Here is a 24,585-nt window from a genome sequence, read left to right on the forward strand (position 1 = left end):
TCCAAGGCAGGAAACCTGACTTATCGTTCTCATTCCCTCATCTGTCAAAGATTTGATTTATGGTGCCTATTCTGTCCATTTCCTCAAAGCTATCCACAGTTACCCCTAAGTCAGAGATAACTTTGCTGCATCTCCCCATCACATTTCTTGCCATCTCCATCCCCTCCCCCGCTCCCTATATAAAAGATAACCTGCACAGTGGAGCCCTCCGCCCCACCACAACACCTCTCCTCCATACAGCATACTACCAATCCCAGAGAAATAATCTGAAGAACCCAGGAAAGGAAAAACTGGAAGAATCAAATGGGAAAGGTGAAGCCTAGTGTAGCTAATTATTCTGTATCCTTTTATCATATCACTTACTGCAACCATATTAGAAAGTGAATAACAATTTAATCTTAGTCATTGAGACACAGTATTGGCACCAAAGCTACATCTCAACATTGACCTTTTCTTCTGGATCTGCTACACAAAGCGCTTAAAATGCAGCAGACTATAAATCTATCATCCCCTGTTAATGCTCAATTTACTTTTGAATTACAATTGAAACAAATGATGAAGAAATGTATCTTTTAGTGTATAGCACTGGGATTGCAACAAATGATACCATGTATTTATACATGCTAGTGTAAGAAACTAAGAGGAGCTGATGGCATAATGATATTGCTGCTGGACTAGTAGTCCAGAATCCCAGAGTAATGTTCTAGGGGCCTGGGTTCAAATCCTGCAGATGGAGGAGGAAAGTTGGAATTAAAAGTTTAATGATAACCACGAGCCCATTGTTGTAAAAACCCATCTAGTTTGCTAATGAATCTGTCATTTAAAAAAAAAATCCTCTGAACAATAAATACTGGCCTAGCCAGTGATGCCCACCTCCAATGAATTTTTTTAAAAAACAGTAAAAGCTAAGCAACAGCTTTAAAAAGTTGACATAACCTGAAAATGTTAATAGCTCAAACCTGGCCTGGATACCTTATTACCACTTAGATGAGACATGCATTACCACCAGCATTACCTGAAACCATCCATCTGAAATCCAGTGTTAAAACTGCACTGATTGGAAAAGTTAGTATGAAAGTAAGCAGGATTAAATGTTGCCTGTCTTTTTTCTTTGCGTAATCTCATTGCTTCTCTTATTAACTTCCCTTGACATTCAATGGCATTACTATTGCTGAATCCCCCATTAACAACGGTCTTGGGGTTACCATTGACCAGAAACCGAACTGGACTAGCCATATAATTACTGTAGCTACAAGAACAGGTCAGAGACTAGGAATCCTGCAGCAAATAACTCACCTCCTGACTCCCCAAAGCCTGTCCACCATCTAAAAGGTCAGGAGTGTGATGGAATACTTCCCACCTGCCTGAATGAGTGCAGATCCAGAATAGGAATTGTTACAATGCAGGAGGCCATTCAGCCCATTGTGTCTGTGCCTTCTCTCCCAATGAGCAATTCACCCAGTGCCATTTCCCTGTCTTCTCCCCATAACCCTGCACATTCTTCCTCTTCAGATAATGATCCAATTCCCTTTTGAATTTCTCAATTGAACCTGCCTTCACCACATTCTCAAGGAGTGCATTTCAGACCCTAACCACGCGCTGCGTGAAACCATTTTTCCTCACCACTATTGCTTCTTTTACTAATTACTTTAAATCTGTTCCCTCTCATTCTCAGTCCTTTCACGAGTGGGAACAGATTCTCCCTATCTACTCTGTCCAGATCCCTCATGATTTTGAATTCCTCTATCAGATCGCCTCACAGCCTTCTTTCCTTCAAGGGAAAAAAAAAAGAGTCCTAACTTCTCCAATCTACTTTCATAACTGAAGCTCCTCATCCCTGGAACCATTCTTGTGAATCTTTTCTGCATTCACTCCAATGCCTTCACATCCTTCCTAAAGTGCAGAGCCCAGAACTGGACACCGTACTTTAGCGGAGGCCGAGCTAGTGTCTTATACAACTTCAACATAATCTCCGTGCTCTTGTATTCTATGTCTCCAGTAATAAAGCCTAGGGTACTGTATGCTTTATTAACCGCTCTTCCAACCTGTCCTGCCACATTGAATAACTTATGCACACATACATCCAAGTGCCTCTGTTCCTGCACCCACTTTAGAATTGTACCCTTTATTTGACATTGTTTCTCTGCGTTCTTCCTGCTAAAATGAATCACCTCAGTTAGGAAAGTTTGATCAGGTTGGGGCTATTTTCTCCAGGAAAGAAAATACTGACCTGATAGACGTCTTCAGCATTCTGAAAAAGGTGTAATAGTGTAGACGTTTCCACTTGCAGACGAGACCAGAACCAGGGGTCGTTGACATAAGATCATAATGCTAATAAATCTAGTCAGGAATTCAGGAGAAATTTCTTTAACCAGGGTGTGGTGAGAATGTGGAACTCGCAAGCACAGGGAGTGGTCAAGGTGAACAGTGTAGATCCTTTTATGGGGGAAGCTGGATAAACACATGACATAGAGTGAAATGAAGTAGAGTTAAGGTTTCCTCAACAGTATTGCAGTATTGAGTGAAGATGATTATTGCAGGTCTAAATAGCAAGGCTATACCAGATGGTTCTAGGACTAAATCCAATTTCACTCAGGTTGTGGGTTCAAGTGCCACTCCAGAAACATAAGCACTGGAACCAGGCTACTATGCCCAGTGACAGTATTTGAGAGAGTGCTGCACCTCCAGAGGCACTGTCCCTCAGACCAAGGGCCCCATCTGCCCCCTCATACAGATGTAAAATATCTCGTGGCCACTATTGGAAGAAGAGATGAGGTGTTCTCTCCAGTGTCCTAACACTCAAGAAGCCTGACACTATCCAGGACAAAGCAGCCCGATCGATTGGCACCCCATCTACAAACATTCAATCCCTGCACCACTGACACACGGTGACAGCAGTGTGTGCCATCTACAAGATGCATGGCAGAAACTCACCAAGGCTCCTATAACAGCGCCTTCCAAACTCGCAACCTTTATCCCTAGAAGGACAAGAGCAGCAGAAGCATGGGAACACCTTCAGCTGCAAGTTCCCCTCCAAGTCACATACTATCCTGACTGGGAAATACATCTCCGTTCCTTCACTATCCCTTGGTCAAAATCCTGAACTTCCTCCCCAACAGCACTGTGGGTGTTCCCATGAACAGCCACAGTGCAAATGTTAAGAAGGCAGCTCACCACCACCTTCTCAAGGGCAATGAAGAATGGGTAATAAATGCTGATCTAACCAGCAATGACCATATCCCATGAAAGAAAAAACATCAATTCCTTCCTGTACTTTCCATAACCTTCCTGGTTATTAACAGACTGCCCCCTGACATTTGTCATAAGCCTCTTTCCTGTTATAATTTATATTTCCTTTGTCACCTAGCTTTGGATGCTCTACCTTTGTCCTTCAGAGGAATCTGCCTAACCTGCGCCCAAACATTTTCTTCCCCGAATCCCATCCATTGCACTGCTACTGCTGTTATGTCATGTGGCTCCCAAATGAAATAGCCGCACAAAGTACTGGAGCTTCATCAAATGTATTCCTTGCAACACTGCATGTGGTTGGTGGTCTAACTCAGCACCTTGAGTGAGTGATATGGCCTTCTGGATAGTACATAAATCTTCTAGATATATTTCCAAGTCAGGATGGTATGTGACTTGGAGGGGAACTTGCAGCTGATGGTGTTCCCATGCTTCTGCTGCTCTTGTTCTTCTAGGTGGTAGAGGTTGTGGGTTTGGAAGGTGCTGTCTAAGGAGCCTTGGTGAGTTTCTGCAGTGCATCTTGTAGATGGCACACACTGCTGTCATCGTGTGTCAGTGGTGGAGGGATTGAATGTTTGTAGATGAAGTGCCAGTCAAGCAGACTGCTTTGTCCTGGGTAGTGTCTTGCTTCTTGAGTGTTAGGACATTGAAGAGAACTCCCCATCTCTTCTTCCAATAGTGGCCACGAGATATTTTACATTTGTTTGAGGGGGCAGATGGGGCCCTCGGTTTGGTGTCTTGTCTGAGGGACAGTGCCTCTGGAGGTGCAGCACTCTCTCAAACACCATCACTGGGCATGGTAGCCTGGTTCCAGTGCTTATGTTTCTGGAGTGGCACTCGAACCCATAACCCGAGTGAAATCGGATTTAGTCCTAGAACCATCTGGTATAGCCTTGCTATCTAGACCTGCAAAAATCATCTTTACTCAATACTGCAACACTGTTGAGGAAACCCTAACCCTACTTCATTTCACTCTATATCATGCACATAATATAGTTCCAAACTCACTCTGAAAAATATAACAACTGCTTTACTCTCAGGCACCTTTTCCAATCTACATGCATTCCCTTCTTAGATCACTTGAATAGTTCCTCCCCAGTTAAAGATTCTTACCTTCGATATTTTCTGGGTCTAGTCTCTTTCCATAATTACTTCAAACTCAATTATGTTGGGATTTGTTAAGATAAGGTCGTGTTCGACAAATTTGATCGAATTTTTTGAGGAGGTAACCAGGAGAGTTGATGATATAATGCATTTGATATAGTCTACATGGACTTTAGCAAGGTTTTTGATAAAGGTCCCTCATGGCAGACTGGTCAAGAAAGTATGAGCCCATGGGATCCAAGGTAAAGTGGTACGTTGGATCCAAAACTGGCTGAGAGGCAGGAAGCAAAGGGTGATGGTAGAGGGATATTTTTGTGACTGGAAGTCTGTTTCCAGTGGGATTCCACAGGACCCAGAGCTGGGGCCCTTGTTGTTTGCGGTGTATATAAGTGATTTGGACTTAAATGTAGGGGGTATGATCAAGAAGTTCACAGATGACACAAAGATGAGTAGAGTGGTAAATAGTGAGGATGATAGCCATAAGTTGCAAGCGGATATCAATGGACTGATCAGGTGAGCAAAGCAATGGCAAATGGAATTCAACCTGGAAAAGTGTGAGGTAATGCGCTTGGAGAGGGCAAGAGATTAGAATGGCCTCCTTCTGTGCTGTAAACACCTATGAGTCTATGAGGTCACTGTTAGCTAGGTCACCTAATTTAACACACTCCATGTGGCCTATTTCATTTTCCAGGACCATATCAAACACTGCTTCCCTTTCTTGTTGTACTAGAGACATTGATGGAGAAAGTTTGTTCCCCGCACATCTGGGATTCCTTGCTTTCCCTGTGCTTAGCATTATAATTAACCAAATATAGATTGGGGAAAACAGCCTAATATTACAATCCTGTTTTTGTCACACAACTTTAAAAATTGTCAATACGTTTTCTCATCGATCTCCTTTCCCAGTGTTTGGAACTCCATTTAAAAACTCCCAATAGCTTCCCTTCTTCCTCAACTCGAGTAATATCAGATTTAGTTCTAGAACCATCTGGTATAACTTTGCTAATTAGACCTGTAAAAAAAAATCTTTAATCAATACTGCATCCCTGTTTCCTTCTATTCCATACTTGAATACATCTCTGCATGTGGCACTTCAGGCCTGCAAGCTCACTAATCCTATTAGTTACATGACAGACATTGACGTGTACATAGTTTTATACCTTCTGTTACTTTACTATTTGCCTCAATCTGGTCTCTGCAATTTTTGGAATATTCCTAATCTTGCTGCTGTTTCTGTCACTGTCCTTCGATCACATTTCTACTACTTTTGAATATTTTCTGGTTCCCATCTCCATGCCAAATTAGTTTAAATACTCCCTAAGAGTTATTTGCTCGCTGAGAAGTTTAGTCCAAACTTCTTTCAGGTACCATTTCCCCCTGGAACTGATCCCAATGCCCCAAGAATCTGAAACCATCCGCCCCTGCACAACTTCTTCAGCCATCCACTTACCTGTATTATCTTCCTGTTTCTATACTTGCTAACAATGAACATACATACTCCGATTTTCACAGTAGATACTTAAATTCAAATATCTATGTGGAGAATTTATGGTTCACTAGTTTCACATTTTAAATGATTAACTCACTAGTTTATGAAACAATGATAGAGGCTACCTTATTTGATATTTTGCTACATGATAAGAATTAACTTGGGGGGAAAGAAAGACATGATTTTGATAGACATGGGCTCTGATTTTAACCCTGCCTACTCATCCGAAACACTGCAGGCAGAAGGTTAAAATCCGGTTTGGGAACTTACTTCAGTATTCCCCAACTATTTATGCTGTCAAGCCCCAGGTAAGCAGGAGCCCAAATACAATGGTAAATGACACATTCTGATGACATCATCCAGATAGCTGGAGTTTACAATGCAGATCAACAAAGGCACATGAGCATTGCAAAGCTCCACTGGCTGAACAGTAACGGTCAAAGTTAAATCCAATGTCAGTGACTGGATTTCCAGTTTTCAACTGCCCCAGCATTAATCAGTGGCCTGCCATGACAGGCAGGCTATAGGGCCACCATCTTTAGTCAAGTCTAAAATCAGGAAAGGGGGAAAAGAGGTGAGATCAGGGAATTAACCCAATGAGAAAAAAAGCAAGTCTGCATTTGCTGGTGCTCAAGTGCTAAGTATTGTGCACTGGAAATAAAACTAGGAGGCATGTGCACAAAAGGGGAAAGTTGAAAGAAAATCAAGAGTGCTAGCTGACCTAGAGCATCACATTGTTTAGAATGAGGAGTTAAGAAAGAAAACAAAATGGGAAGGAGTTACACTACTTAGCTTTCTTGGACTAGACCTAGCAACCACCCCTGAACTGACTGACTTCCCCTGATGATTCTGTCATTCTTGGCAGATACGCTCACACCACAGGATGTCCACTCATTCTCCTTCCTCAAACCCCCTGTACTTCAACCAATTCTGTATCAGAGCTCCGTGGCAGGTGCAATCCCAACATTCATGCTTGCTGGGAATCGGTGCTGTAGAGGTATGGGTGGTTCAGTGACTACAATGCAGAAGTGGCTGTAAGTACTTTCGGAGATTCTGAGGATGTGAAACTAACTGTACAAATGTTCCTTTTCAAACTGATATCTGACATGCAGAAGAACTCTTTCACAGTTCAAAACAAAGAGGGGAAGAGAAAACAAATCAAAAGATACTGAAGTACCAACTGTCAATGCAAGGAGACAAATAGGTTTGAAAGCCCGCACATTTTCTAAAGAATAAAATTACTGTTCATTTATCTCCCTAATAAACAAGCTCCAGAATGGATTAGAACAGTGATACCAAGCCACAAAGAAATATTAGAGCTGATGACTAAAAACTTGGTCGAAAAGCTATCTTGAGGATTGTAAAGAGGAAATAGGTGTAGAAGGGCAAAGAGTTGAAGGAAGGGATTCCAAAGCACGTGGCCTTGGCTGAAGGCATTGCTGCCAATGGTGAAGCAATTTTAAAAAAATACCATACTATGCAAGAGAGCAGAATTGGAGGGTTGCAGGCATCTGAGAGTTGTCAGGCTGGAGGAAAAGGGACAAGGCCATGGAACAATTTGATAAATAGGATCAGAAATTTAAAAATTGAGGAGTTGTTCAACCTGAAACCCATGTAGGTCAGTGAGCACAGGGTGATGGGTGAATAGGACTTGGTGCAAGTTACTTTATGAGCAGAGTTTTGGGCGATTTTAAAAGTTTATAGAAGTTGGAAACTGGTCCAATTTCTTGAAAGACTGAATTTTCACCTCGCTGAAATTTTCCAGTGAGCTGAAGCAATCGCTCTTGTTAAAGTTTTATGACTGAAACAGAGTGCTTGAGACAAGTCTCAGAAATTGCTTCAGTGTTCACACGTCCTGCTGGATTACCTACCCGTGTCAAGATGGATGGAGTCGCACCACTAAGGAGCTGTTTAATTTAAGTTCCCTTTTAGGTTCCTCCTCCTTCTTCCTCAGTAAAATAGATCATGTATATTGGGATTCCCATTGGGCTTCCTTTAGATCAGAGCTCATTAGTTCTCTTGAAATAGAACACTTTTAAGATACTGCAGAATGTAGTTTAGCAGTGGAAGAAAAAAATTGCAGTACCTGAAATGAATCCTAAGAACAGTATCCTTTTAAACCAGTACTTCTACCTTGATGAATGGGAGTTGATAAATTGCGCCTTTTATTGAGAAGGCCAAATCACCTGCCACAAATCACCAATGCTATTCCTCCCCCTGGCAACAATGAGGGAACCAGACTTTTTGCAACCTTGGTGTTGTATTGAACCCCAGAAGAGCTTCCAACCAGATGTCTATGCCATTACCAAGGCCTATTTCCACCTAACATTGCCTGTCTAACTCATTTGCTGCTGAAACCCTCATTCATGTCTTTAACAGACTTGGCTATTCCAATACAGTCCTGGCTTACCTCTGATCTTCCACCCTCCATAAACTCAAGGTGATCCAAAACTTTGCTACACATATCCTAACTCACATCGAGTTCTGTTCACCTATCGCTTGTGTTCGCTGACCATATGGCTCCTGGTTAAGCAATGCCTCAATCTTAAAATTCTAATCCTTGCTTTCAAATCCATCCATGGCCTCACCTCTGTACCTCCTCCAGCCCTATAAGACTGCCCACCAAGATATCTGTGCTCTTGCAATTCTGACCTCTTAAGCATCCCAAATTTTAAGCACTCCACTGTGCCTATGGCTGGCAAGTCCCTAATTTCTGGAATTCCCTCCTTAAACCTCCCTGCCTTAAAAGGTGTTCCTTAAAAACCACGTTTGACTAAGCTTTCTGGTCCTCAGTCCTAATGTTTCCTTATGTGGCTTGGTGTTAAACTTTGTTTGATAATGCTCCTATAAAGTGCCTTGGGACCTTTTATCACATTAAAGAGAGTCTCAAATTCAAGTTGGCGTTGACTTCAACAGCAGTGCACATTCTCAAATGACAGATGGTAAGCATCAGACCTGGAATTTATGACACCAACCCTCCCCAATTTCATTTTTTGCATGTGGCTGCCTCTGGGGGGCTGAGCACTTCTTCACCCTATCCTGGAACTAAAGGGAATTTCTACTAGGCTGTTTCTCCAGCAGAGCCATATCATAAACAGCCCATTCGCAAAACCGTGTCATACAACGTTGCATATCTCAATTTAAATTCTGCCCTGGGATTCTGGGGCTGGGAGCAAGGAAAATGAAGTAGAAACAAAGGCCAGAATTTTATGTTGCCTCCAGTGGCATGTGGCACATCACATTGGGAGCCATGGCTGCTGCACCATGCCTGCCGCTAATCTACTCCTACCCAACCCCTTGGGTATATCACCCACAGCAGGGGAGGCAGTCCACTCACCTGTGGGCCAATTGAGGCCCCTAAGTGGACAATTAATGACCCATCACAGCTGGAAATTTTGGTCAGACATAGTGTCTCTGCCCTGGAGTCCTCCACCCAAGGTATTTCTCACCCCTCCATTTTTCCCCTCCTCCTTGCCTGTTACCCTGTCAATCCTGCCCTGTTACCAGGGCTTGTCAGCTAGATCCTGAACTTAACTGAGTTCCAGTAGTGGCCACAATTCCCAGTGGCACTCTTGGGGAGAGTGCGCTATAATTGGCCAGCAGCTCCGAGTGGCAGGACTTCTTCCCCAGTGAGGTCGGAAGGCCCACCTCAAGCCAGCTGAAATTTCGATGACAGCAGGGAGAACCGCAAACATGCAGGTGGGATCACCTCTGACTTTGTCATTACAAGGGGAAAATGTAAAGCCGCTGCACCTGCATAGAATTCAGCCAAAAGTAGCCCAATAACAAGACATACAACAGCATAGGCAGCCAGCTGGTGTTTGTGTGTGTGTGTGTGTGTGTTTGGGGGGTGGGGGGGGGAGGTATGTAAATAAGGAGGTGCTGCACAAAAATACAAAAAAGCCACTTTAAAGAATAATGGAAGATGTTATGACCTGGTGAGAAGGGATGAACTGGCACCGCTCTATTCAACCTCCTCAGTCAGTCACAACAAAGGTTTAAGTTTCTTTTTTACGAGGATATGCCTTTTCCAAATCAGAATGTATTTAACTGTTTAAGCTGTGAACAATAAAAGGAACCAAACAAGGTTTTCGAGTCAAAGAAAGAACAAATTTATTAACCACTACCTGAGAAAATAGTAACATCGCAACACCAAGCATTCAGCCCTCATCCAATCAGTTGGGTCCACACACCTGATATCAGAAATAAGGGGAGTTAGAGTCCAACGCATTCACACTGAGAAGAGGCCATTCAGCTGCTCTCACTGCATAAACAGGTTTCGAACGTCATCCAGCCTTAAGAAAAAAAAGTTAAATGATTATATGGTTAAGTGTTCTTTGATTGTCCTAAAGGTATAGGTTTTAAATGCTGTGACCGATTTAGATTAGCTGGTTTCTTGGGATATAGTCAGATGTAGAAGATGTTGCAATTATTACAAGATCTCAGCTTGTCGGTATGTTTCTGGTAAAGTTGATTTCTTGAACCAGGTGACACACTTACTCAAAGAGAGAAAGCAGCCTTCAGCCTGTTTCCTCCATTGAAGGCTTTCTTGATACACAGTGTCACTCGCAAGCTCTCTCAAGTGGCTGGGCAGCCTTGTCTTGAAATACTTCACCCATTGTGTATTTCCAAGAGGTTTTGGGTGGGTCTGCAACAGCCATTGTTTCAATATCCAGTATTTTGCATGTTTAATGTCTCTTCCTTACACAATTATGAGTCTCAATGGGTGTCTGGATTATAGGAAATGTCTCTCTCTTTACACTCCCGAAGATGATTTATTTGTTTCTCCCATCTTCACCTTGGAATGTGCCTTTATATTTGAGCAGCATGCTTTGTCTCAGCTCAAATTTCCAATCAGTTGAAAGTTTAAAACAAAAATCACATTTTCAAAAATAAAAGGGGTATACACCTAGTGATACAGCAGAGAAGAAAGTTCCTGACTTGGGTGAAGGGACTGACTGAATTTCCTGAAAAGAGAGGGGTAGGAAAGCTAGTTGTGAGGAGGATACAAAGACTCAAAGGAAATAGAAAGGTTAAGTGAGTGGGCAAAAATTTGGCAGGTGGTGTATAATGTGCAAAAATGTGAGGTTGCGCAGGAAGAATCGAAAAGCAGATTATTATTTTTAAACGGGAAGAGATTGCAGAATTCTGGAGTACAGAGTGGTCTAAGTTCCCTTGCATGTGAACCTCAGTCAGCATGTAGGTACAGCAAGGAAGTAGAAGGTAAAAGGGCAACATTCCACTTGCAAGGGGGGGGTGAAGTATATAAGTAGGGAAGTCTTGCTACAGCTGTCAAGGCACTGGTGAGAATGTGCCTAAAGTACTCCGTACAGTTTTGATCTCCTTGAGGGATATTCTTGGATTGAAAGCATTTCAGGGAAGGTTCACTGGGATGAGGAGTTTGTTTCATGTGGAAAAGTTGAAAGATTAGACCTATACTCAATTAGAGAATGAAAGGTGATCTTATACACAAGATTCTGAAGGGCCATGACAGGTTGAATGTTAAGATGATGTTTCCTCTCATGCAGGAACCTAAAGCAAGGGAGCAAAGTTTCAAAATAAGGGGTCTCCTATTTTATGATGGAGATTAAAAGGAATTACTTCTCTTGGGCATCATTAATCTTTGGAATTCTCTTCCACAGAGATCAATGGATGCTGGGTCACTGAACATATACAGGGATGAGTCAGACAGATTCTTGATCGACAAGGAAGTCTAGAGTTATGGGGAGCAGGCAAGAAAGTGGAGTTAAACCCACAATCAGGTCAGCCACAATCTTACTGAATGCTGGAGTAGGCTTGATGGGCTGAATGGCCTGCTCCTGCAGAGGAGAAGAAATAAATGTCAGCTTTTGGCTGAACAGAATGTGACAATTATCCCAGATGTCCTGCCATAAAAGGAAGGATAACGAACGAGCATCAAACTTTTCATGAAGGCAAAGCACCTCCTGCAGATATGATTTCACCAGGGATTAGGGACACAATCTTGAGAACTGATTTTCCCCACAGGTTCATGATATCCCGAATCCTTATCCTATAACTAGTGGTAAGCAAATGGTTCTGCAGGGTTTGCCTTCCCGCAGGATAGTTGCACCGGAGAGTTCTTTCGTGTTCTGTTCCCAGAGATGCCTTTATAACAGGAGAAACAGAGGGTTGAATTTTGATCCTGGAAGTTGAAGTCCCTCTGCTGGGACGTAAAAGCAGGAGGCGTCCCCTTCGGCCAGTGGTGGGAAGGCACATTCCTGGTGATGGCTAATTAAGTAACTGCAACCAGGGCTTCTGTCCATGTTACAGACTGCAGCCCACCACCAAAGCTGCCAGCCCAATGAATGACCTGACCTTATGATGGAGGAAAGTAATGGGGATGTTTGCATAATGTTCAATACAATTTGCAAATCTGCAGATATTAAAGCAGTGTGTGCCCTCATGCAGCAAGGCCTGAGTAACAGTCAAGCTTGGTCTAATAATTAGCAAGCAACATTCATGTGACAAGTGACAGGAATGACCATCTCCCCTTGGCATTCAATAGCATTACCATCACCAAATCCCCCACTAGCAGCTACCTAGGGTTTGCCATTGACCAGAAACTGAACTGGGCCAGCGATATAAACACTGACTACAAGAGCATGTCAGAGGCTGGGAATTCTGTGGAGAGTAACTCACCTCCTGACTCCCCAAAGCCTGTCCACTATCTACAAAGCACGGTCAGGAGTGTGGTAGAACACTCACTTGTCTGGGTAAGTGCAACTCCAACAACACTGATGAAACATGACACCAAATAGTACAGAGCAGTCTGCTGAATTGGCACCCAACCACTACCTCCACCATCCATTCCCTTCACCACTGATACACAGTGTACATCATCTACAAAATGAAGGCTCCTTCAATAGCACTTTATTTTTGGGTGGTAGCTTCGTGGGTTTGGACAAGGCAGGTGCATGGGAACGCCACAACCTGCAAGAATCCCCCCCGAGCCGCCACCATCCTGAGTTGGAATTATATCACCATTCCTTCACTGTCACTTGCTCAAAAATCCTGGAACTTCCTAACAGCACTGTGGGTTTTCCTACACTATGTGGACAGCGGTGGTTCAAGGTGGTGGCTCACAATTAAGGGCAATTGGTGATGGGCAACAAATTCTGGCCTAGCCAGCGACATCCTGCGAACATAATAAACAGGACAGGCAATTCATCAGCAGGATCACTGCTATTGGTGGCCATCAATAAGATGCAGCTGCAGGATGACATTGCTTCAATGGTTGGATTCAAAGAGAAGATGTGGAGTCTGAGGACATGAGGCCAGGCAGACCCTGGCAACTGGGTCAGGGTGGGGGGATTGCTGAGGGCAGGTGGTGCTGTTGCATGGGCCTGGCCATTGCTGCCGGGGGTCGCAGCACACCCCCGCCTCCCGAGGACTGTGGAATGCTTAAAAAAGAGCCCTCCCCAGCCCCTCGAGCCCACTAAGAGATAGCTGGGGTTCATTGGATGGCAGCCAACGCCCTGCTACTGGCAAAATGCACAGAGGTAATTAAGGGCCTCTTTTAGCTCAGTTGGCTGGACAGCTGGTTTATGATGCAGAGTGATGCCAACAGCGCAGGTTCAATTCCCGTACTGGCTGAAGTCATCCATGAAGGCCTCGCCCCTCGTCTGAGGTGTGGTAACCCTCAAGTTAAACACACCAGTCATCTCTCTCTAATGAGAAAGAAGCCTATAGTCCTCTAGGACTATGGCAACTTTCATTTTCAATTGGCCACTTAAGTGGCTCAATTGAGCTCTCGGTGGATGGCCCATCTACCAGTGTTCCCACCACTGGCAAAATGGCATGGTGGTGGGAGGACATCAGACACGGCCCCTCCAATGACTTACTGCATCATTTTGCCAGCCTTCCCACCACCCAGCCTGTTGCCAAGCGGCTGGTAAAATTCCAGCCAAAAAGTAGTTTAATATGCCAATTACATTTCACTCATGGTAGAACATAAATTAAAACAAACAGATTCTGCTCCAAATTCCTTAGTGTTAGAAGAAACGCACTTAATCCTTCCTCCCCCAATGCCAGCCTACACTGTGAATTTACATCTTACCAAACATTGATATTCCAGATCATTATTTAGTGCAACATGCAGTGCAACACAATATTGTAAGCAATTTAGTTTCATGTAGTAGAGAACAACTAATTTTACTAACAACTGTAAAAAGATATATACACTACCACCACTACCTTCCTTTTTTTAGTGCTTATTATACTTGGCTGTTAAAATTAGGAACTGGAGCAGGCCATTCTGCCCCTTGGGTCTGATCCAAATTCAGTTAGATCACAGCTGATCTGCACTTTAACTCCAATTCCTTGCCTTTGCTCCATGTCAGTCAAACCCTTACCCAAAGATCTAAAGATCATAGCCTTGAAAGCTTCAAATGTTCTATCAATTGTCCTTTACTGACCTCGGAACACATGGCAGGTTACACAAAGACATGGAATAAAACCAATAGCATAAATCAACTAACGATGGTTATTTTCTGACCACGCTACAAATTTTCCTTTATCTGGGGAAGGGAAAATAAACTGGCAGGAACATATAGAACTAGGGTTCCTCTAGGAGTAACCCAAAATCTTAAACGTTGAATCATAAATGGTTACAGAACAGAAGGTGGCCACCTGGCCCATTGTATGTGTGTCAGTTCTCTGTAAGAGCTATTCAGTAAAAACAAACAAACATTGACAGACTTGATGTCCCAGAAATTACTTTTAAATTTCAATGCAAATGTTGATTTAATTATAAGAAGTGTTTTATCTTTTACTGTCACTTGTTTCAAGAGCCCATGATTCCATGCATTGCTGTACCCCATTCATCATCATGTACTACTCTGGGCTGTCAAGCTCTGATGCCAAATATTGGGTCTTGAGGAAGAGTGCAGATACTAACTTGCACAGGACTCTACATTTACGTTACTGCATTAAGAAACCTTACTCCAATGCTTTTGTGTACACATCAGTGATATCAGCGGTCTGCAGACTAGATCTTTACATTCATTGTTGTAGCCGACAGTGAGGAAACCATCTGCCATCAGCTGTAGCTTGCTAATGTAAAAGTGTTTGAAGCACAGTATCCAGGATGCCTCCCAAGCACAATTGGGAAGAATTAGGAATTAGAAAACTGTAATGTTATCACGGAGTTTTGGGTGACCGTTTCGAACGGAACAAGATGCTTGCCTCATTTTTTTTAAACATCATTTGAGCTCAATTATCTGCACAGCCTTGGAACCACTCCTTGTTATCCATTACTGTTTACATTGAGATTGGTTACTATAACAACACAATGATCTAAATCTAATGCATTGAACTGTACTCTGTCCTACAACAGTTGAACTGAGTTTTTCAGTCTTGTACAAATATTGACTGCTGTTAACAACCAGCAGTGGTAAGCCATCATAATAGGTGCTTTCAGTTGTGCACTGCAGCCGATTGCAAACACCCAATCCTTCTGCCATAAGCTAAACGTGTAAAGATACATTATCTGTTTTTCATACAGTAGTGAAGATTCACATGGATGCTATGAGACACCATCAGGAACTTTGCTTAAAATAAGCGTGCCGACCTGCTTTCCCACATTTGATTCATGGGATATTAGGTGCTAGTTGTTGCATTTTTGCCTCAGTCAGAAAGATTGTGGGTTCAAAAGTCCACTCTGGAGACTCGATTACATAATTCAGGCTGACACCAGTGAAGTAGTTAGGAAACATTACACTATCAGATGTGCCACCTTTAGGAAGAGGCATTAAGCCCTGTCACATGGAGGTAAAGATCCCACGGCAGTAAATTGAAGAGGAGCAGATGAGTGCTCCCCAGTGTCCTAGCTAATATTCATCCCTCAAACACCAGTTTCTGATCACATCAATCATTTATGGGTCTTTGCTGTGTGCAAATAGGCTGCCACATATTGCATTACAACAATGACTACACTTTGAAATTACTTAATTGGCTGTAAGGCAATTTGCAATATTGAGGGTGAGAAAAGAGCTATATAAATGCCATTTTTTTCTTGATTGGACTCAAACTGTAGCAGCACCAGGTACAAATAAAGAGCAGCACAGAGATCATTTGACTGGCATTCCCACAAGACCTCTCAGCAGAAGCTGATAATGAGGACAAATAACAAGACTCACTCACCTTGATTTAAAATTTTCATCTTAATGTTTGTCACTTAAAAATTTAGCACAGATTTATGCTTTTTAATAATTTGGCCTGGGAACTACTGGGCAAGGTGAAGAGGAAGAGAAGAGAGGGACAGAGCATTCTAGTTTTGCACCACACCCCTGATCCACCGCCAGATGTATCCTCAAGTCCATCTGAAATTCCTCTGGAACATGGATGGGTAGGCACTGCATTATTCACGGCCCAACTGGACTAACTCAATTGCTTGAGGAATTTTGCTGTGGCACCCAGCAGAGCATTTGTGGGCCTTAATGGCTCAGAAACAGTGATGAATTTACAGAAATACATCGCTTTCTTCTTTTACTAATTTTACTAATGCAAGTCAAGTCACTGTGAAACTGGGCATTTTGTTAAGCATCCCAATTCCTGCTCCACTCCCACGATTCTGAATATCTTATGGATGTTCCTGATGTTAACGGGGGAAAGCCTCCATACAGCATTTTTCTCTTTTACATTAGGTTTATAACAAAAGAGGTGAGGAATATTGTGGGCCAGAAAGAGGCAAAACGAAGGTTCTGCCCAAAACTCTAAACCCTCCCTCAGTATGTTCTTAATCTGCATTTAGAAAAGAGGGAGTGAGGGTTTGTGCCTGGATCCCTGCACAAGGGAATATTCAAACTACCTTGAATCAGCAATGAGACAGATGTTTAACAAAAGAATTACTCATCCAGTTGCTAATTAATTCAAGCTTGAGAGCCTGAGATTGTGGACATATATTAATGCAAAACAGAACGGGAGCCAAATTTGATAGCTGCTGAAAACAGGTGTGGAGATCATGGCTGCACCCATTGTAGACAGCACATCAACTTTGGTGTTGAGTAGCTGCAGGGGACCCAAGTTTGGGTAACACTACCACCACTGAAAGCTAGCCTACAATACTGAAAACCAGCCTGCACCACTTGAAGGAAAAGGTCCATAATGACTGGGACCATTTGTGAGAAAAAAAAGTGAAATATGGCACAATAGGGGAGAGGGAAGGTCCAAGGTAATCTGTCTTCCAATAGATTAGTAGGATTGCAAAAATGCTGCCCCAGGGAAGGTGTCTCCATGGAGCACAACCCTGCTGTCCCCTCTCAGAATTAGAATATTTGTCCTCCCACCACTGTTACTCTGTCATTGTGCCCGATGAGACCTTGTCAGCCAGCCAGCCCTGACTGCTGTCACCCATGCTGAGATGATGTAATCTGAAGCTGGGAATTCTATGGTTGGAGTTGTTCAAGGGTGCGCTGCAATATTCTGCCGTATTCTGCACTGAAAGTCAGTGGCCTTTTGCTAGCGGTGCTATAGCCACTGGGGTGGCACTACATAGGAGTACTGGGGTAAGCAAAGAATCCAAGACATTAAGGGGATTCAGAAGTGATTTTAAATATGTGTGCACAATATGACAATGCTTGATTTATAAATGTTCCTGCTCCTGGAGTGTACCTCTGGTATCACCCACCACCTCCTATTGCTCATCTATATGCTGCCTCCCTGGATGATTTGGCAAAGGCACAGCATTAGTTTCAGAGGAACACTGATGACACCCAGCTCTCCCTCAGCAACAACTCTTGCAACTCCTCCACTGTTGCTAAATTATCAGACTGTTATCTGACATGACATCCAATACTGGTGGAGCAGAAACTTCCTCCAATATTGGGAAGACTGATGCCATTGTTTACAGTCTCCACTGCATGTCCTAGCTATCAATCCCATCTCCTCCCCTGGGAATAGCCTCAAATTAAGTCAGTCAATCTGTTTGCAACCTTGATGTCACATTTGATCAAGAGATGAATTGCCAACCTCCTATTTATATCATCACTGAAGCCGCCTATTTCCACCTCTGTAACATCGCCCGACTTCACTCCGTCTCAGCTCATCTACTGCTGAAATCATCATTCATGCCTTCATTACTTCTATAGACTCCATTATTCCAACACACCTCTGGCTGGTCTCCCACATTTTCTGTAAATTTGAATTCATCTAAAACTTTGCTGCCTGTGTCTTAACTTGTATCAAGTCTAATTCCCCCCATCACTCCTGTGCTCAATGATCAGAGCCAGGCAATGTCTTTACTTTAAAATTCTCATTCTTGTGCTTGTCAAATCTCTCCATGGCCTCCTCCCTCCCCATCTCTAATTTCCTGCAGCCTCATAACCCTCCAAGATTCCTGCATTCCTCTAATTCCAGACTCTTGAGCACCACCAATTTTAACTGGTCCACCTCAGTTGCCTAGGTCCCAAGCTCTGGAGTACCCTCCACACTTCTCTAACTCACTTTCCTCTTTTATGATACTCCTTAAAACCTACCTCTTTGATCACACATTTGGTCGTCGGGCCTCATCTCATGTGGCACGGTGTCATTCTTTGTTTTATAATGCTCCCATGAAGCACTTTGCGATGTTTCATTATGATACAGGTGCTATATAAATGAAAGTTGCTTATCATTTATTTTTGCATTGTGGCAAAGTGGACACTATGGTCAGTTACAGAGGGCAGGGAAGGTGTGGGACTATTAGTGAATTGAGAATTTGGGGTTGTGTTTCCTGGTACTACAGCCAGATGAGTTGTTTATGGCCTGACGGGAAAAGGGCTACACTAGTTGCCTCCTCTCTTCCTCCTCCTCCTCCTCCTCAGCTGGTCACTATATAGCTGGTGGCAAGCATGATGGCAAGGTTGGGCATCATGTAATCATCACAAATCTTGACATGCAATCTGCAGAGTGCTATAGGGCTCCTTAAGAGCAGTCCAGGCAGCAAGTGTTATTTCAGAACATCAATGGTCTGCTTGGTCACATTTTGTGTGGCAGTTTGGTTTTTATTGTTTTCATGCTGCCCACTGCAGTCATGAACCATGTCAAATTGTAGTCCTTGTTACCGAGCAGTCATCTTCTGGGTTGTTGATGTTCATTCAAATAAAGCTGGCATAGTGGACGGCTGCAGAACGAAAGTATTCTAACTGCTTCCAGCATACCAAAGCTTTGATCTGCATGATATATGTTACTAATGGTCACACACCAGCTGGATGCTGGTGGCGTCGAATCCCTTTGGTTGCCCTACAACTTTGAATAGACATGCAGCACCAACAGAGTGAAGCGTGCACGATTAACGGCATCCTACACCGTGGTGAAACCTGCAGTCTTCACAAAGCCGTGTGTTTACCCTACCTGCTTTGTTCTGGCAAGAGAGAATGAAACATATTCAGCTCTCTTGGAATACAAAGCCATGGTCCCTCATACAAAAATGTGGTTGGAAAACCGCGAGATATAGCAAATATCACTTGCTCCTGTCTGAAAGGAATCTGACAAGTTCATGGCCGCAGTCACCTTCACAGCCACTAGCAATGTCATCCTCACCCTGCTGAGTTGTGGTAGATTTCAAGGAGGACATACTTGATGAGGCACATGTCTCACAAACAGGGCTGAGGCAAGGCTCCCATCCCCAAAGTTGGGGTAAGCCCGTTTCTGCTTGGCCAGCTTGCTTTGCTGCCATTTAACGACCATTGGGCCCTTAATTGGCTTCAGAAAGGCTTTCTCCCCCAGAAAGGAAGTCTCACCTCTGAGAGCTGCCAGCCAATCAAATGGCTAGCAGCTCTCATCACTGCAGCACCACTGAGAGTGGTGGCCATTACTGGGATTGCAGCCTGTCCTTGAAAAAGAGCCACAGCGCCCAGACATATAAGCAAGTCTGTGATCTTGCCAGAGCCAGACAGGCAGGCCCTGATGAAATGGGTGGGAAACAGCCTCCAATGGACATGAGTTGCCCACCCAGGAGGCACCCTCCCCTGTCCAGCCACAATCTCACCAGCCTGCGCCATCATGGGTAAAATCCAGAAATGGTGGGAAGTAGCTGTTAAGGGCTTCAATTGGCCCACAGGAAAACAGGCCACACAACACCTCCCCCACCATGGGCAAGATACACCCAAGGGCAGTGGGGGGTCAGTAGGCAACAGTGCAGCACTGTTGTCATGGTGCCCAGTTTTACACATGACATCATTCTGCATAATTCCAGCACACAGTCCGTGAACATGCGTCAATGCCCTCAAAATCTGCACCCAATGCTGCTCACATAAACAGTGTGCTGTGGACTGGGAGTCAAAACAGACATAATGCTGAAAAGCTGGGCTCAGACACCAAATTTTGCAGCCAAGATCTTTCTATTTTACACCCACTGGCAGGGTGCAAACTTTACAATAATAAGACAATTGCACAGCATGCTTTTCCTACAAGACTGCAGCTACCATCTGTCTGTAATAACCTAAGTGTCCAATTTTAAAGTGGTGCAAAATATGATCTGGAAAAAAAAAGGTTTCAGTTTAGTCTTTTCCCCATTTAATGCTGAAGACTTCGGTTATCTGCATGACGGATAAAGCAAACCCCAAAACTTCATCTACAATCCCATAATTTCACAGTCCTACTTTCGTCCATGTCTGGTTTTATACTTTGCCAATAACGTGGCCTCTTTTGCCATCTCAAAAATGGATGCTCAGTCCTGAGCCAGGGGATCTTCTCCATTTCTGACACTTAGATTTTTGAGAGATTGCCAAATTTTCACCAGTTAGAAAATGCAGTCCACTATTTTGCTACCAGCATAAAGCCAATTTTCCTGATTTTGACTTTCAGGCTCACTCAGTTCTCAAGTTGGAAAAGTCAAGAAATTTCAAAAGAATCACCAAGTTTCAACACTTTTAGCACTACCCTGGGGTTTTGGGGGCTTTTCTGGGAAAGTGTAGCTTGGTAGGTGCCTGCTGTAGGCTCAAGCCCAAAGGGACATTTAAAAAATGCAACCGGGACGTTGTCTCATTTCCCATCTGGAATTGCTGAGTGTGCTGATGCATGCCTGCCCAGGAAATGTGGCAGTGATGGTCTCTGATCCCTTTGCTAACTAAAGAGTCATATTTCAGGGGAAGGATGATGACGACTTGCAGATGGGCCTCATCCATATATATCCTATTTGCATCATGCACTAACATTTCACTCCTGCCATCCAATGAACAAGCTCCATATTAACCAAGGCTAGTTTTGCATGAAACTTAGCAAAATTGTGACCTAATGAATTAACGGAGGGAAAAGTAAAAAAATTAAAAGGCAAGAGTAACTAAAATTTGGTGGTATGTTGATACTCCATTTACATTACTGGCTCATTCATAAAAGGAGACGACTATATTACAGCTTAGCTCACTTGCTGCAAAATCATGACATTTATACATTTATATTTATAACATCCTTAATATCAGGAGAAGGCTTATTTGGGTTACTGTTGGTAAAGGTGCATGGCTATCGTTCATTAACAAATGTGGACAAATCTGACAAGGTGAACTGCTGGGGCCAGGCAGTTAGCTTTGTTGCTGTTGGCACCCAACAAGGCTTTGAGCATTTCCCAAGGCTCAAGCACCACTTTATAGGTTTGCCTCTGAAAGTACTTATGTTGTCACTGGCAACCTTATGAAATGGAATTGGAGAGCATCTGCATTACGACAAAGACCAAAAGGATTAATAATTCAACTCAAAGGGGCAACACGTTATGGAAACCTGAACATGTAACTCAAATTCCTCATGATATTATGTCTCTTATTAACTCAAGTCATCCTGGTAAACAATAAAAACTTAGCAAACAATAGTAGAGTTTAAAATAGTTTCAACTAATTTCAAACAGCACGCGATTTCAAATTCTGATGCAAATAGGATATAATATAGACACAATGCATATATTGTTTATCTTAAATCGCAAACGACAGGGTAATATATCCAATTTACAACTCAAGTGGATTGAAAGCTGCCTAATCACCAAAGACAGACACACCAGTAACATAGTAGAACCTCAACAACGTCTCTTTTAATGGTATCTTCCCCTTCTCACCCCCAGCAACCCTCTCTGTAACAAATAACCCTCTTGCCCACAAAGCACCACTTTTGGTGGCCTAAGCAACCGTTTCCTTTACATATTATAAACATCCTCCACCATCTAGCACACTCAGCAGCAAAGAAAAATGTCAAGCACCATTTTATTTGTTCCGACTCACACAGAAACCAAAGGGAGGCTCACTTCGGATGTGCATTAACTGGTGCCCCCTTCAGACAATGCGCGGAAGGTTAACACAGTTATCTCACAGATACAATGTCTGAAATTACAGTAATACAGTCAGTCGACATCCAAGTAACTGAGTAAATCTACCCCAAAATAATGAATCCTACAGTTAACAATGTGGGATAAGCAGGTATTTCAAAGAACTCCGATCACCACAGAATCAGATTTCAACTTACTTGAGTATTCTTAACATGAGCATAAGCAGTTCATCACTAAAATGTGTGGCCACAGTATTCTAAAGGATCAGGTAATACTTGACATGAATCAAAAAACTATCCATTTGCTTACCAATAAACCAGATACTGTAAGTTCCTTCCCAGGTTCACTCAAACTTTGCAGCCATTAACCCTGCTTGTACTTCTAAGAAATGAACAGTCAGTGCCTTATTTCCTCTCCCTTCCCCGTCAGCTGAACTTTGTTCTGGTAAGTCTTACAATAGCAATGCAGCCGGTTCTACCTTCGTCACTCTGCCTCTCTAGTCATACTGCTGGAATAACCAGTATCACTACGTCACCTGCTTGCCGGCTGTCTCTATTCAATGCTCTATTTGTTAAGCTGAGTAACTGCACAGTGTTAACACCCTGTGCTGCAGGTAGAGGCTAAACTCACATTGGAGACTAGCTCCACAGGTGGGAGGGACTTAAAGCAGTCAAGCAGGTTATGTTGGAAACCCGCACAGCTGTTATTTAAATATACTGAACAAACTATCTCAGCTACATCGATGATTACTTCGGTGCTGCTTCATGCTCTCATCGGGACTTGGAAAAATGTATTAATTTTGCTTCCAATCTCCACCCCTCCATCATTTTCACGTGGTCCATCTCTGACACTTCCCTTCCCTTCCTTGACCTCGCTGTCTCAATCTCTGGTGATAGACTGTCCACCAAAATCCATTACAAACTCACCGACTCCCACAGCTACCTCGACTACAGCTCCTCACACCCCGCTTCCTGTAAGGACTCCATCCCATTTTCTCAGTTCCTTCGTCTCCGTCGCATCTGTTCCGATGATGCTACCTTCAAAAACAGTTCCTCTGACATGTCCTCTTTCTTCCTTAACCGACGTTTTCCACCCACGGTCGTTGACAGGGCCCTCAACCGTGTCCGGCCCATCTCCCGCGCATCCGCCCTCACGCCTTCTCCTCCCTCCCAGAAACATGATAGGGTCCCCCTTGTCCTCACTTATCACCCCACCAGCCTCCGCATTCAAAGGATCATCCTCCGCCATTTCCGCCAACTCCAGCATGATGCCACCACCAAACACATCTTCCCTTCACCCCCCCTGTCGGCATTCCGTAGGGATCGCTCCCTCCGGGACACCCTGGTCCACTCCTCCATCACCCCCTACTCCTCAACCCCCTCCTATGGCACCACCCCATGCCCACGCAAAAGATGCAACACCTGCCCCTTCACTTCCTCTCTCCTCACCGTCCAAGGGCCCAAACACTCTTTTCAAGTGAAGCAGCATTTCACTTGCATTTCCCCCAACTTAGTCTACTGCATTCGTTGCTCCCAATGTGGTCTCCTGTACATTGGAGAGACCAAATGTAAACTGGGCGACCGCTTTGCAGAACACCTGCGGTCTGTCCGCAAGAATGACCCAAACCTCCCTGTCGCTTGCCATTTTAACACTCCACCCTGCTCTCTTGCCCACATGTCTGTCCTTGGCTTGCTGCATTGTTCCAGTGAAGCCCAACGCAAACTGGAGGAACAACACCTCATCTTCCGACTAGGCACTTTACAGCCTTCTGGACTGAATATTGAATTCAACAACTTTAGGTCTTGAGTTCCCTGCCCCATCCCCATCCCCTTTCTGTTTCCCCCTTCCTTTTTTTTTCCAATAAATTATATAGATTTTTCTTTTCCCACCTATTTCCATTATTTTTAAATATTTTTAAATCTTTTATGCTCCCCCCACCCCCACTGGAGCTATACCTTGAGTGCCCTACCTTCCATTCTTAATTAGCACATTTGTTTAGATAATATCATCAACTTTAACACCTATGTGTTTTTTTTTCTGTTGTTGTTGACATCTTTTGATGATCTGCTTCTATCACTGTTTGTTTGTCCCTACAACCACACCAACCCCCTCCACTTCTCTCTCTCTCTCTCTCTCTCCGCACCCCCCCCCCCCCCCCACCGCCCCCACACACCTGAAACCAGCTTATATTTCAAATCTTTCTTGTACTCGAACTCAAGTTCTGGCGAAGGGTCATGAGGACTCGAAACGTCAACTCTTTTCTTCTCCGCTGATGCTGCCAGACCTGCTGAGTTTTTCCAGGTAATTCTGTTTTTGTTTTGGATTTCCAGCATCCGCAGTTTTTTTGTTTTTATCTCTATCTCAGCTGCCATTTAAGTTGACTGAATGCTCCATAGCCCCTCCAGCGCGCAGCTCAATAACTAAACAGGTATTATAACATGGGTTTGTATAGCATTCACCATTTACTCAGAACCCCTGACAATTAAGGGGGAAAGAA

At 43.6% G+C, this 24,585-nt stretch overlaps 1 protein-coding gene across 5 annotated transcripts in view; it reads right to left on the reverse strand.

The window, feature by feature from the left end:
• eps8l2 (EPS8 like 2) overlaps positions 1 to 22,635 on the reverse strand; it is a 196,187-nt gene extending 173,552 nt beyond the window's left edge. For 2 of the 5 annotated variants that reach the window (XM_041198268.1, XM_041198267.1), the window contains exon 1: positions 22,398 to 22,633. The gene's annotated coding sequence lies outside the window, so the exon portion shown is untranslated. Of the gene's footprint in view, positions 1 to 2,230; positions 2,254 to 22,397 lie in introns of those variants that run through there. The other 3 variants (XM_041198265.1, XM_041198269.1, XM_041198266.1) reach the window with 3 other exon arrangements.
• Between the last annotated feature and the right edge of the window lie 1,950 nt (positions 22,636 to 24,585).

Source organism: Carcharodon carcharias, chromosome 10 (assembly GCF_017639515.1).
Source record: "Carcharodon carcharias isolate sCarCar2 chromosome 10, sCarCar2.pri, whole genome shotgun sequence".
Classification (NCBI taxonomy): Eukaryota; Metazoa; Chordata; class Chondrichthyes; order Lamniformes; family Lamnidae; genus Carcharodon; species Carcharodon carcharias.